The sequence below is a fragment of the Sus scrofa genome, chromosome 13 (genome assembly GCF_000003025.6).
Source record: "Sus scrofa isolate TJ Tabasco breed Duroc chromosome 13, Sscrofa11.1, whole genome shotgun sequence".
Classification (NCBI taxonomy): Eukaryota; Metazoa; Chordata; class Mammalia; order Artiodactyla; family Suidae; genus Sus; species Sus scrofa.
Genome location: NC_010455.5, coordinates 124,154,908 through 124,170,893, shown reverse-complemented (window position 1 = coordinate 124,170,893; position 15,986 = coordinate 124,154,908). Strand labels below are relative to the sequence as shown.

The 15,986-nt window shown below is 37.5% G+C and overlaps 1 protein-coding gene across 13 annotated transcripts in view; it reads left to right on the top strand.

Moving 5' to 3' along the window:
* Positions 1 to 15,986, top strand: part of DGKG (diacylglycerol kinase gamma) — a 226,673-nt gene that overhangs the window by 12,073 nt on the left and 198,614 nt on the right. For 4 of the 13 annotated variants that reach the window (XM_021070011.1, XM_021070015.1, XM_021070005.1 and 1 more), the window contains one exon: positions 4,345 to 4,495. The exons of the other annotated variants lie outside the window; for them this stretch is intronic. The gene's annotated coding sequence lies outside the window, so the exon portion shown is untranslated. Of the gene's footprint in view, positions 1 to 4,344; positions 4,496 to 15,986 lie in introns of those variants that run through there. 13 annotated transcript variants of the gene reach the window in all.

The following is a 15,986-nucleotide window of genomic DNA, read 5'->3' as shown; positions in this document are numbered from 1 at the left end:
GACAGGGGCTGTAGGAGTTCTAGGTAGGTAGGTGATGGGAAATACATCTCAGTTACACAACTGTCACCTCGAACATTCCCCGGACCATTGCACATGGTGATGGGTTGTGGGACTCACTTTCAATCAACACATGGTAGAAGTTTATGAAAACAAGATTTAGTGGTTCAAAAGAAGGGAGATATCTAAGAATGCAAAACTAATGTAATCTTATAAAAAGATACTGTTAAAAATGATAGAGAACCTTTAAAATAATCTCCATCATTTATTTACAGAAATTTAAGAGAATATAGCAGGAACTATCAAAAAGGAGCAATCTTAGATTAGAAAAATTGATGTATTTTAAAATGAAAAATATTTTGCAGAATTAAAATTATAGAGTGGAAGAGTTCCCATTGTGTCTCACAGGTTAAAGAACCCAATGTAGTATCTGTGAGGGTGCAGGATCCCTGGCCTTGTTCAGCGGGTTAAGGATCTGGTAGCAGTGGCACAAGCTGTCACGCAGGTCATAGATGTGGCTCAGATCTAGTGTTGCCATGGCTGTGGCATGGGCCTCAGCCGAAGCTCTGATTTGACCCCTAGCCCAGAAACTTCCATATGCTGCAAACTTAAAAAGAAAAAAAAAAATCATACACTGGAAGCATGAACATTAGAACAATACAGAACGCTAAATGAGAACGTAATTTCTCATACTACTAATAGGAAACTTATAAAGAAATGAACTAATGAGTGAAAAATGGAGGCTAGTATTCAACACATTAAATATGAAAATACACAGTTTTTCAGGAGAAGAGGAAATGGAAGATGAGTTATAGCAAAAAATATAGAAAAATATTTTCCTAATTTCATTTCAAAATATTTCATTGTATAACAGGAAAATTAAAGGTACATTCTATTAAAAGTTGTTTATGTTAATAAAAATACAATTAGAGAAAACAATATTTTATCTAAAAAAAGCATGTGACAGACATTCTGTAACATTAAGTGTCAGAAGGCAGTTGATATATGGCTATCAGATTTTGAAGTTACAGGACTTTGACCCAGAGTTCTATACTCAGTAATATGCGAAGAAAAAGGAAAAATAGTCTTAGACAAAAAATGTACCCAGAGAGTAGACAACTAAAATCCTTTACTGAAAAAAGTATTTACTCAAAATATCCTGATCAACCAGAAAATTAATGAACATTAAAATCTGGGAATGCAGAAGATATAATATAAACGATATGAGGTGAAAAATGAAACCAGTCAAACACAGACTTAATGTTCAAATGTCGTTAACATGGTTACAAAACAATGCAACTGTCAAAAATCATTCTTAATTTTAAAAGATACATAAGAAATTTAATGATAATCTGGGTCTAAAAACTCAGATTACTCTAGGAAAAAAAAACACTTAAACAGCTAACTTCCTCATTTTGCATCATGGGTGACATTTAATATTGTTTCATCATTGAAATAATAAGAAATATAAGTTTAAAGTTTTAAATAAGAGTAGATGAATATAAAGTGCCATGTTTAATTTCAGAATTAGAAGGAGGAGGATTTGGAATGTTAAAGCCAAGGTTAAAAACTAATACAGAAATAGCAAGGAAACATAAAAAAAGAAAGTATAAAATAAGATGATAGAAGTGAGGTCAAACATATTATCACATTAAGTGTGAATAGTTTAATCAGTTCTATTAAAAGATGAAGAAACATGGATTAGGCAAAAACTAATTCTAAATATATGCTATTTTAAATAAAATGGGGCAGTCCAAAGGAGGAGGGAAAAGAGTATAGCTATACCAGGAAAATGTAAGCCAAAAAAAGAAAAGAATATTAGCATTAGAAATTTACTGTTAATGCAATTTTAACATTGATGCGTTAAGTATGTCTAAAACATATAATCCATTAGAAGACATACCATCTATGAATATTTTTATTCTGAATAACAGAAAATATCAAGTAGATAAAACTTGTCACTACTCTAGGGCTTTCATATATCAAGTAAACAAACAAAATTAAATACATAATAAAATTATGAATATTATTTTACAAATACATGCTAATGCTCAAAATACAGATAATGAAATTTCTTTTCCAGAGCTCATATGACATTTACAAAAATTAATTCCATATTAGGTTACAAATAAAATCTCTGCAAGCTCCTTAAAGCAAAAATAATAAAGGCCGTAGTCTTTAACCATTAGAAATGAATAAGAAAAAATGCATAACAACAAGTAGGACAAGTAATAAATTACAGTCCGCTTATATAATACTATGTAGCCTTGGAAATAATTATTTTATGTAGAAGAATGTTAAGTAATACCAAAGAACAGTCACCATATGCAAATAAGTGAAGAAAGTCAAAGAAAGTTCAAAAGAAGTTCAAAATTAGAGTTCCTGTCGTGGCGCAGTGTTAACAAATCCGACTAGGAACCATGAGGTTGCGGGTTTGATCCCTGGCCTTGCTCAGTGGGTTAATGATCCGGCGTTGCCGTGAGCTGTGGTGTAGGTTGCAGACGAGGCTCGGATCCCGCGTTGCTGTGGCTCTGGCGTAGGCCGGTGGCTACAGCTCCGATTAGACCCCTAGCTTGGGAACTCCATATGCCGCGGGAGCGGCCCAATAAATGGCAAAAAAGACCAAAAAAAAAAAAAAAAAAAAGTTCAAAATTAAAAAGTATATGCATACATAGGAAATTCTAGAAATAATTTATAGCAAAATGTTAATTGTGACTATAATTGTGTTAAGGGTACATGTGATTTTTATTTTAAAATCATGAAAATATGATTTGGATTCTTGGCTAAGATTAATATGCTCAAACTGTTTTTAGATTGTAGAGTCCATATTGTTCCAATTATTTTGATAATAAAAACAGAATTAAATTTGCCTGTTTCTAGGCCTTTCTGGCTTATTGTTGTTGCTCTAGTTCTCCAAAATTCTTCAAAGATCAGTAAAAGTGGCTCAGTAACCTGGTCATCCTTGTCCCAAGGAGTAGACCAAGGTATTGCAGTTAGCCTTGCTATTGCTCTAGAATAAACTGGCCCACTCCCCAAACTTCCCTCAAACTTTGGCCAATAGTATTTGAGATTAGTTAGTTGGTTTCTTTGTTTTTGTCACTTAAGATTTTCAAATCATTCTGAGCTCTTTTTTCGTGATGTAACTCATATAAGTTTGTACCATCTTCCTGTATATTCCTTGATTGTGTGCCTTCCCTTTTCTTTACCTGTAAATGTCCTTTTCAATTATGAACCTATGGGTTAGTCCTGCAGGTATTTCTTTGTTTTGTTTTGTTTTGTTTTTAAGAACTGTTCCTTTCCCCTCTTATGCCTGCCTAAATCTAGAAGTCCTGGCTATTTATTACAGCCAGGCTTCTCCTTCTTGACAACCATGACCTCTGAGCAGGAATGGCTTCTTTCCCCTAAGAGGTCTCTCATGCTGGCTTCACTCTTTTGCACACAGGATCTTTCTTTTGATCATAGTGAGGTCTGGAGGAATACATACAGTTAAGCTTCTTTACTCCATGTCAACAAGAGAAATGGAAACGTTTGTCTGATGCGCTACTTTTAGCCAAATAAGGCTTTTTACATACGTTTAGCCAGTACAAGTTCCCTTCCACTGCTCCAACTTCCCTTGTGCCAGACGAGTAGCGGCTAGGAATGTGCCCTTCATTTCCTCCTTGTGGTCAAAATGCTCATGATGATATCACACTGTTCCTCACCCTTTTCTGCTCACTCATGAGATATTTTAGGTGCTCTATCTTTAGGGTCATAAATTCCCATCATAAACCAATTTTTGGTCCAAAGCCATGTTGCCATGTAGACATGCTGGCCCTTAAATACAATTTTTAATACCCCTTGTAATCATGTATATGTGCATGTGTATTTGTATCTGTCATCAGACACCTCCCCTCTCCTGTTTGTCTCTGTTTTATGATTAGTTCTACACTTTGGGTAGAGTCATGATATTATTCCAGCTCTTTGATCGTTTTCCCCATCAGCCTCTGGACAAATCACATGTCCCTTCACCCCCCCATGCTCATAAGATGCAAATTTTTCAATTTAGACATGAACTTCCCCTTTCAGTATATAGTAAATCATGACCCAGAAAGCTACATCCAGTATTGACACTTGTTTGCTTCCATTTTATTTCAGAATCTCAACTGTCAGTGGAAAGAATGGAGGATAATACCATTCCTATTCCCAAAATTTTCACTGTCTTGCCCCAAACTAGTGGGACAGTGGGTCAGATTAGATGATAAAGTCCTTGAGTGCCTGGAAAAGGAATTGGACACAAACTGATAGTCAGTAAGAGGTAACTCTTGGTTCTTGAAAAGGGAAAGTAATCGAAACTAATGGTTTTCCTAGAGTAAAGAATTCATGTGCAGAGCAGACCAAAATGGAGTGAGATGATGATGAAGACGAGGCAGATGCCAAGGCCAGTTGGCAGGCTGTTACTCAGAAATTGGGGGTGCTGTTGCAAGGAATGAAATGAAAGGATAATACAGAACAAAACTTGGTAAGTTGTCTTCTGGTTTGGTGTTAAAATTTGTAGAGGAGAAAGGTAAATAACACCAATTATCAACCTGCTAGATGTGGAGGATGACATTTTTATTGAAAAAGTTAGGAAAATTTGTGTTATTGACTTTTTGAAGTGGAGGTGGGAGGAAGATAAGTTTTGAGAGTAGATATGTTTATGTTTAAAAGGCACACCTTGTAACCGGTTGGAGGACTGTATAAATGCATGTGATTCCATCAACAACAGGATGTCTTTCTGACCAAACTAAACTCAGTATATGATTTCACACTTTGATTTCAGTCAATCAAATCAAATCAAAAATTTTCTTGCTTTCTATTTCTTCTTCTTTAGTGGGGGCTGGCTATTTTTGTCTTGTTCAAAGTGATTCACCCAGGGAAGCCAGTCCCTCCAATTGGACTGTAATTTATTAAACACATTCAGCCAAATGACTAACTTTTTGCTCATCTCCCAAACGCTCCAGTGTCCTAATCTAGCTCATGCATCCAGCAACTCCTAATGACTGCAGGCAGAATTTACCACAAAGTTCCCATGCCATCCTTTTTTGCTTTATTCATTAATTGCTTCTGAGGGGTGAAGGTAAAGATTTACATCAGTTCATCTTTTACAACTGGTTCTGTTTTTTTGTTGTAGTTGTGTTTTTAGGGCCACACCTGCGACATGTGGAAGTTCCCAGGCTAGTGGTTGAATCAGAGCTGCAGCTGCTGGCCTACATACATCACAGCCACAGCAACGCCAGATCAGAGCCATGTCTGTGACCTACACCACAGCTCACAGCAACACTGGATCCTTAACCCACTGAGTGGGGTCAGGGATCAAACCCACATCCTCATGGGTATTAGTTGGGTTTGTCACTATCCCGAGCCATAATAGGAACTCCTAGGACTGGTTCTGAAAGTACCATCTTTCCCTTCCATCCTGTTCCATAAATTCAGATCTAAGATTTTTCACCCCTAAATTCATATCTTCTTTCATCTTAACCCCCTCTCCCCATTATATGAGGGCATGCAAGGTATCAAGGGAATCTTGGCACATTTACCTGTACCTGATAAAGAAAAAGGGCAGACAGTCAGCATCCATTGAGCCCTGTGTGCCAGGTTCTGTGCCAGGAAATCTGGATTCATTATGTTTAACCCTGTTCTGAAAGATGATACCACTATTCCCACTTTCTAGTGGAGGAAGCTTGGACTCAGATGAAATAAGACTAAGTAATTTGCTCAAGACCACAAATCTAGACACTGTCATGGATGAGATGAGGACCCAAGTTTGTTGGACTCCTGGGTTATATTCTTTTCTGTTTTTGGATGGATCTAGATGTTCAGGTGTAGAATATTGGCATGTTGTTCCCCACATAGGAAACCAGTGGAACAGAGGAACAGTTGAGGAGAAGTGTTTTACACCTCACAGGCCCCCGTGAATAGGTCTCCCAACCCACTCCCAGCCCATACACATGCTTGAGAGAACAGGGCTCGTGGGCTTAGAAGATTTGGGGGAAATGAAATGGCACAATCATTTTGAACTAAGGAATCCATTAGCTATTATTTAACTGAAATTGAAAATACAAGAAATCATCTTACAACATGAAGTTTTTTAAAATTAGACCCAATTTAGGACCCTTGATGTTTTGATTTCAGCAGTTCTTCCATCCAGGGTAAGCATGTCTGCTATGCTTAGAACACCAGTCTTTTTTCTCCTCTGTCCTCTCTTCTCAGTCAGCCATGCGAGCAGCCTTGCAAGCTGAGCTCCCCTGTCTCTGGGCGGCACAGTGCGTAGTGCATGCTGCCCAGAAGGACAGCTTTCAGGGAAGCTCTGCGGAATCCCCAGTGGACTGTCTGTTCACTGAGGGCTGAGATCAGTCATAATTCATCCCACCAACCCCCATAGCTCTTGGCAGAGTGTTTTACACATAGTAAGAGGTGGGTAAATATACAGGCATAATTGCCTTTGGAATGTCATTATTTGAACCAAACTTTACAGGGAAAAAAAAAGGATAAATAGAAGATAGAATAGGATTTCAAGTTAGAAAAAAAATCCACCGTGATGTTCAAAATAACAGTTCGGATGTAGGTAATTCATTTTTTTAACTATAGTATACATTTTTGTATAACTCATAAATACTGAAATTCATATATATGACACTGATAAAGCAAAAAAGACATAGCTGCACATTGTTCATTACCGAACACCCACATGCAATACACATGTAGTACATGTAGCTTTACATTCCATACAAGTGCTTAGATCAAGCCAATGTGCTGTAAGGCTCAATCTCTAACCAGTGTAGGTAAAATATGAGAAGGTTGATCTAGGTTGTGCCAGAAAAAAATAGAAAGATGGTGAGAATAAGGAACTTGCTGTATGTATTTTTAATTAAGTGAATAGTATATTACCTTCTTAAACTACATGGCAGATCATGAAATCTCAACTTCTAATTTCTATGTGTTCCTTAGAGCTAACGATTACGATATTTTGTGTGCATCTTTTCAGACTTCTCTTTTTTTCTTTGTGGTTACATATATTTGCACCATTAAAATATTACATGTAATTTTAAGGTTTTTTTTTTTTTTAAAAATGTCCTTTACTTATACTGGTGCTAATAGTAATAATAACTACATAAGGGAGATTCCATTATTCTCATTTTAAAACTGAGGACACTGGGGTTCAGATAGATGAAGATTTAAAAATTTTCCCAAGGTCACATAGCTAGCAAGTACCAGGAACTAGAATGAATCTTCCTGTTCATGAGTAAAATGTTTCTCCATTTTTTCAGGTTTTCCATTTGTCCTTCAGTAAAGTTTTATAGATTTCTCCATAAAGATCTTATATATTTCTTATTAGATATTTTCCAGGGTACAGTCATACTTTCCATTAAAATTTCGAAAGAGATCCTTTTTTTTATTATGCTGTATTTTTCTAATTGGCTATTGCTTGTATAAAGGAAAGCAATTCAGTTTTTAATACTGATTTTATGTACAGTCACTTTGTTGACATTCCTTAATAGTTTGTGTTATTTTATTGCCTTGGTTTTTCTAGATGTACTATCATATTTTAAAATTGTGACAGTTTCAGGTTTCCTATTCTAATACCTCTAATACACCTCTTACTTTTCCTCATTTAATTGCATTGCCTAGGTCTTCAAGTGTAGTGTTGAATAGCAGAGGACTTAACATGCATCCTTATCTTGTCCGTGATTTTAATGCAATTCTTCTAATATTTTGCCATTAAAAATAAGTACACATTCATGATCAGTTTAACAATATGAATTCTTTCAACCCGTGAACACAGTATATTGTTCTATCTGTTGGCATCATCTTCAGTTTCCTTCATCGGTGTCTTACAGTTTTCCAAGTATAGGTCTTTTACCTCCTTGGCCAGTTTATTCCTAGGTATTTTATTCTTTTTGATGCAATTGTAAATGGGGTTGTTTCCTTAGTTTCTGATAGTTCATTGTTAGTGTATAGATATGATATAGAAAACACAGTAGTGGTTATAAGTGGGGAGAAAAAAGGGGGGCAAGAGAAAGATAGAGGATTAAGAGGGAAAGACCCTTATGTATACAAAAAATAAGCTACAGAATATATTGTCCAACACAAGGAATATAGCTATGTTTTTTTGTTTTTTTGTCGTTTGTCTTTAGGGCCGCACCTGCGGCATATGGAGGTTTCCAGGCTAGGGGTCTAATCAGAGGTGTTGCTGCCGGCCTACACTGCAGCCACAGCAACACCATATCCAAGCCTTGTCTGCAATCTACACCGCAGCTCAAGGCAACACCGGATCCTAAACCCACTGAGCGAGGCCAGGGATCAGACCCACAAGCTCACGGGTCCTAGTTGGATTCGTTTCCACTGTGCCACGACGGGAACTCCTATAGCCATGTTTTATAAAAACTATAAATGGAATACAATCTTCAAAAATTGTGAATCACTGTGTTGTATACCTGAAACATATAATATTGTAAATCAGTCATTCATCAATTAAAAAAAAGGTATTTGTTATTTTACAGCAGACTGTCTTTAATCTTTTTTTATTTTTTCCTGTTTTATTGAGATAATATTGACATACAGCACTGAATACGTTTAATGTGTACAGCATAATGTTTTGACTTACAAAAAAACAATTACTGCAGTAAGTTTATTTAGCATCAGTCATCTCATAGAGATCAAAAATAAGGAAAAGTTTTTTTCCTTGTAATGAGAACTTATTAATATCTACTTTCTTAACAGCTTTCAAATACACTGTATAGCAGTGTTAGCTACAGTCATCATGTTGTGTTTTACATCCCTAGTAATATTTTGCCATTTAAGTATGAAGTTTGTTGTGTGGTTTTGGTAGGTAACTGCTATGGAGATAGAGATGGTCCTGGAGTTCCTGTCATGGCATAGCAGAAAGAAATCCATCTGGGAACCATGAGGTTGCGGGTTCTATCCTGGCCTCGCTCAATGGGTTAGGGATCCGGCATTGCTGTGGCTGTGACGTAGGCCAGCAGCTGTAGCTCCGATTGGACCCCTAGCCTGGGAACCTCCAGATGCTGCAGATGCGGCCCTAAAAAGCAAAAGAAAGAGGGAAAGAAAGATGGTCCATTACCTTGTAATGTGCTTAGGGGTTGTTTTCTTTGCCATCATACTTAGGTGTTAAATTTTTATAACTTTTTCTGAATATATTGACATGGTCATATGAATTGTGCTGTTATTTTGTTAATTAGTGAATTATATTGATTGATTTTGCAATGTTGACCCAATCTTACTTTCCTGGAATAACTCTATGTATTATTCTTTTAATGCTATACTGAATTTTGCTTTTTTGGAGGGCTTTCTTAATTTAGTAAAGAAATTGGTCTATAATTTGTTTTTATTTGTGATCACCTTATTCAGCATTTGTAACTGGGTTATGATAGCCTCATAATATACATGGTAACCTAACACCTTTCTCTATGCTCTGGGACAACTTCCATAAGAAGAGAATTGTCTGTTTCTTGATGATTCTGGGAATTTTCCTGTAATACTGTTTGGACCAGGAGAGTAGGGCAAGTAGAGAATATTGACTTAATTTCAACTGTTATAATTGGACTAATCAGGCTTTTCTACTTCTTGAGTCGCTTTTGGTAATTTATACTTTCTCAAAATCTTCCCATTTCATCTAGGCTTTCAAATGTAGTGCTGTAAAGTTGAATGTCTTTATTCTCCTATATTTTAATAAAATCTCTTGCCTTTATAGTGATGTCCCCTTTTTATTCCTAATATTTCTGTTTCTCCTCCTCTTTCTCTCTCCTCCCCCTCCTTCCCCTCTCCTCATCTCCTCCTTCTCCCTCTTTTTCTCCCTCTCCTGCCCCCTCCCTTTGTCTTCCTCTCCTCTTTGCCAAAGAATTGTCTGCTTTATTGATTTTTTTCAGTAACAGCACAGAGTTTTTAATTTTTACTTACCAACTGTACAGTTGTTTTGTTTTATTGTGGGCTCTAGCTCATTACTTTCTACCTTCTTCTTTAGTGCTGCCCTCCTCCGTTTTATTTAGCTTTCTTTTGTTCCTTTACCAGATTCTTAAGTTGGAAGCATGGTTTTGTTTTTGTTTTTTCATCTTCCTTGTTTTCTGAAAAATTCATTTAAGGCTAAAAGTGTCCTGTAACCAAATCGCAGGTTACAAATGTACTGTTTATTGGATTGATATGTAGCTCTTCCATATTTTCCTTTTCTTTTTAAACAAGAAGTTACTTAAGAATTTTTTTTAATGTTCTGTGTTGTTGCAAATTGGTTTTCCCTGGAAGCAGATTCTGAGATGGAGATTGCATTGCAGGGGTGTTAATGGTTTTGAAGGTAATGCTCTTGGGATCACTACTTGTGGAAGGGAATGGACAGAGTAGGATTTGGCAAAAGATTTGGACTGGGACGCCCTGCTGAGTTGTTCCCCATTAGAGTGAGGGGACCCTCTCCCATTTATATCATTTGATAATTGGGCTTGGGTTTATCCAGGAAGGGGCCATGACCTTGGGCAGGGCAGATCTTTCCAGTGAAGGCAATTCCTGAAAAGGACTGACAGCTGAAAGCTGTCTTCCAGCAGCACTCCCAAGCAGCTGAGGAAATAAATCTTTTCAAAAGGGGATCTGGTTGGCACAGTTCGGCACCTACTATAAATATTTATAGTTTAATATTTCAACTAACTTTTTGCAGTCGACATTTAATCTGTATAAAATATTTCCTCGTGGATTCAAATATATGTATTTGAGTTTCAGTGATTCAGAGTATTTAATTAGATGCATGTACTAAAACATATTTAGCAATCCCACATTGTCAGACATTTAAATTGTTTGGATTTTTTGGCTATTATAAACAATGCTGCCAAAATATCCTTGGAGTTCAAATCGTGTGGAAATACTAGCAGTTGTCTCAGAGGTAGTGCTGTTCTTATTGTCCATAGTTACTTTCGTTTATTATCATATATATTTTTATTTCTCCCCAACTTTTTATACTGTATATACTATTCTACAACTCTAACATCTCTCTTAGTAATAAGTCCTGATAAATTGTCCATAAAAGTTCATGAGGAACTTGCTCTTTTTTGGTTTGTTTTTTTGAGATATAATTGACATACAGCAATGTATAAGTTCAAAGTGTACAGCATAGGAGTTCCTGTCATGGCACAGCAGAAACGAATCTGACTAGGAACCATGAGGTTGCGGGTTCAATCCCAGGCCTCAGTTAGTGGGTTAAGGATCCAGCATTGCTGTGAGCTGTGGTGTAGGTTGCAGATGTGGCTCAGATCTGGCATTGCTGTGGCTGTGGTGTAGGCTGGCAGCTGTAGTTCTGATTGGACCCCTAGCCTGGGAAACTTCATAAGCCATAGGTGTGGCCATAAAAGGACAAAAGACAAAAAGAAAAAATTAAAACAAAGTGTACAGCATAGTTATTTGACTTGTGTACGTCATGGAATGATTATCACAATAAATTTAGTGAACATCCATCATCTCATATAAATACAAAATTAAAGAAATAGAAAAAAAATATTTTGTGATGAAAACTCTTAGGATTTACTTTCTTGTCAAAAAAAGTTTTTGTTATATAACATACAGCAGCGTTAGTTATATTATGTTGTACATTACGTCTCTAGTACTTATTTGTCTTATGACTGGAAGTTTCTACCTTCTGACTACCTTCATCTAATTCCCCCCTCCTCCCATTCTTACCTCTGGTAGCCACAATACTGATCTCTAGTTCTATGAGTTTGCTTGTTTGTTTTTTGTTAATTGACCTGCAACACTATGTTAGTTCCTGTTACACAACATAGTGATTTGGTATTTCTATACATTTCAAAATGATCACAATAAGTCTAGCTATGGTCACCAATATTACATAGTAATTGACTATATCCCCCACACTGTACATAACTATTTATCTATCTGTATGATTATTATAACTGATCTCAAGGTCAAATGCATTTTAAAACTTTACATTTTCACTCACCCTCACTATGTTTACTATTTTTAACATCATATTTTCCATTTTAGTTTTGTCAGTCCCTTAACTACGTGTTGCAGATATAGATGATTTTACTACTTTTGTCTTTTAACCTTCATACTAGCTTTTTATGTGGTTGATTTACTACCTTTACTGTATATTTGCTTTTACTGGTGAGTTTTCCCTTTCATAATACTCATGTTTCTAGTTGTGGCTTTTTCTGTTTTACTCAGAGAAGTCTCTAACATTTCTTGTAAAGTTGGTTTGGTGGTGCTAAACTCTTTTAGCTTTTGCTTGTCTTTAAAACCTTTGACCTCTCCATTAAATCTTAATAAAAGATTTGCTGAGTAGAGTATTCTTGATTGTAGGTTTTTCCCTTTCAGCACTTTAAATATATCATGCCACTCCCTTCTGCCTGCAGACTTTCTGCTGAAAAGGCATCTTATAGCCTCTTGGGAGTTCCCTTGTATGTGATTCATAGCTTTTTTCCTTGTTGCTTTTAATATTCTCTCTTTATCTTTAATTTTTGCTATTTTAATTATAGCGTGTCTTTGTGTGGTCCTCTTTGGGTTGATTCTGTTTGGAACTCTGTGTCACTTGGACCTGGATGTCTGTTTTCTTTCTAGTGTAGGGAAGTTTTCAGCTATTATGTCTTCAAATATGTTCTCTGCCCCTTTGTCTCTCTTCTCTTTCTGGGACACCTATGAGGTGAATGTTAGTATACTCAATGTTATTCCAAAGGTCTCTTTAACTGAGCTCATTTCATTTTATTCTTTTCTCTTTTTTTCTGTTCACTTACTCTGTCTTCCAGCTCACAGATCCATTCCTCTTATCATTTAATCTGCCAATCCCTTCAAGTATATTTTTCATTTCGGTTATGTGTTCTTCATCTCTGCTCTGCTCTTCTTTACATTTTTTAACTCTTTATTAAAAACTTCTAACTCCTCACTCTGTTCATCAATCCTTCTCTCAAGTTATTTGAACATATTTACAATTATTATCTTGAATTCTATCCTTCTGAGGTTTTCTTTTGTTCCTTTGTTTTGAATATATTCCTCTCTTGCTTTATTTTACCTAATTTGCTGTTTTTATTTCTGTGTATCTTTGTAGGTTGGTTATATTTCTCAATATAAAAGCCTTAGAGAAGTAGCCTTTTGTAGGAGACAATCTATGTGTCCCAGCAGCTAACTCCCCTCTGGTCACTAGAGCTATATGCTCTAAGGGGGTTCCCTACTTAGGCTGTGTGGGTCTTTCTGTTGTGGTGGAATGACTACTGTGTGTAGTCTGGTAGGTGTGGCTGGCTGGTTGCCAGGTCCTGCTTTGTCCACTGGTGGGTGGGGCAGGGTCCTGAGGAAGTTATCTGTGGGGCCCTGGGGAAGAGTCCCAGGACTAGTGCTGGCCCACTGGTGGGCAGAGGCAGGTTCAGGAATGGGTGGTTATGGAGCTGGGATCCTGAATCTAGTGTTGATCTGCTAGTGGGCAGGGCTAGTTCCTGACATGGCTTACCCTGATGTCCTAGGATTCCAAACTGATGTCAGCCTGCTGATGGGTGGGCTGTTTCCTGGCATGATAGGTAACAGGGTTGTGGTGGTTCTGGGGCTAGTGCCCACCCACTGGTGGAGGAGGCCAGGTCCTGGGGCTAGTAGCAGCTCAGCAATATTCAAGGCTAAGTCCTGTGACCTCTAGTGGATAGAGTTAGCCCTGGGAGAGCTATGGGCTTAGGGGATCTTAAGGCAGCAGGCCTGTTGATAGGTGGGGCTGTGTTTCTCCCCAGCTGGTTGTTTGGCCTGTATTGGTGCTGAAAGGCTGGTGGGCAGGCCTGAGCCCCTGCACTAATAAGCTAGAAGGAGAATTCCAAAATGGCACCACTGTCTATGTGATGGAACAAGCCCTCCACCAGTTTCTGGAGATAAGCTGCCACCAGTGTCTGTGTCCCTGAGATGAGTTCCAGTTGCCTCCTGCCTCTCTGAGCAGCTCTCCAAGACCAAGATAAGGTTGGTCTTATCCAGCCTCCTTTCAGATTACAACTTCAGTCCTGGGTCCCAGAGTATGTGAGATTTTGTGTGCACTTTTTAAGAGTGGAGTCTCTATTTCCCACAACCCTCTGGCTCTCCTGAAAATAAACCCCACTGGCCTTCAAAGCCAAACATTCTGGAGGCTCACCTTCTTGGCACAAGAGTCTCAGGCTGGGGAGCTCAGTGTACAGTTTATACCTCTTGCTCCTTGGGGAAAACTTCTGCAGTAGTAATTATCCTCCCAGGGGTATGGGTCTGACTATGCATCTCTGCCCTCCATCCTGTCTCATTGTGGTTCCCTCTTCATATCTTTAGTTGTAAAAGATCTCTTCTGCTAGTCTTATGTTTTTTCTCATCAATAGTTGCTCTGTAAATAATCATAAATTTGGTGGCCCATGGGAAGAGATGAGCTCAGGATCTTCCTACTTCACTGTCTTGGCCACTACCTCAAAAATCCATAGTTACTTTTTTAAGATGAGCTTATAGAAGTAAAATTATACAGAAATGTATGCTTTGAGGCAATTGATATGTAGTGCTATTTTGACTAATTTACTTCAATACCAGCAGTGTTGGAGAGTTTCTTTTTTCTTGCTTTCTTACCAATAAGAATGTCACCTATTTTTAAATTGTTAACAACTTGATAAGGAGACAATAATGTCTTATTATTGCTTCTATCCAATGAAGTATGATTTAAATGAGTATAGAAATAAATGACATTTAGTATAGCCTAAAATGATGACACCAGATACTATTTAGCAAGAGCAAAGAATTAGTGTCTAATATTTCTGGAAGGAAAATAGAGTTGATTTTAGAATGAACCTTAAGTATTACTTATTCCACTCTCTGCAATTATCAGACAAGGAACTTGAGATCTAGAGGGTAGAACTGATTTGCTCAAAGTCACCTACTACTAAATATCAGAACCAGAGTTGCACCTGAGGGTTCCAGGTCACACCATTCCACCTTCTCTGATTTGCTTGGGAAATGAATGTGTCTTTCTTCTCAGTTTCCAAAACCCCATTAGTCTGTAGTGTTTCTGAATCTGAGCCACCTATGAAATGTTTTAGATTTTGTGCTTTTATTCAAATTAGAATATTTACAATTATTATAAATATGCTTGTATTTTTTGATGACCGTCTTATGCTAAGCATTGCCATATGATTTCTGTGCCCCTATTATCTTTGTATCGCATAGCATAATGGTGAAGAACGACCCCCAGAGGAGGATTATCTGGATTCAAATCTTCTATTTATCAGTTCATAGCTACATGACCTAGGACAAGTTACTTAACTCTCTGCACTTTAGTGTTCTCATCTTTAAAAACCTCCTAGGGCTGTTCATATAAATTTCTTAGGACAGTCTGACATGTTGTAAAGGTCAGCTGTTATTAATAAGGTGTTTTTCAAACTGGGGCCTAGAAACCTCTGGGGGGAGGGGGGCGTCCAGGGACGGATTGGCAGGGGTCTGCATAAGGTGTAGCCACTTGCCTAGGTGCTGTTGTCCATGGTGCTGAATCATTGTTTTTTAGTTACCCGAAGGACACTGTTGCTCTATGGAGTTGGTGGAGGAAGAGGCACATGACTGCCCACCATACACTAAATCTTGTCTTCCTGAAATGAACCATAAAATTGATTCTCAGGCAGTCTAAAATCTAGAAATAATATTAATAATATTCCAGGTCTGACAGCCAGCACAGATGGTGGGAAAGTATGGGCTTTGCATCAGGCAGACATGGGTGTAAATAATGGATCAGCTCCTTGCAAGGAGTCTGATCCCAGATACAGGGACATAATAACACCTTGAAAAATTATTTTTAAGATCATATTCATGTGAAGAAGGCATTAGATACTCAATAAATAGCAGCTGTTGTTTAGATTGTTATGGGAAGCAGGAAGTGGGAAGAAGGAAAAGAAAAGGAGACTTAGAGAATGGAAGATGGAGGGTGGTGCATAGCAGAGGAGGGAGAGGCGGCAGAACACAAGAGGTTCATGAAGTGGATAAGGCTCACAGGC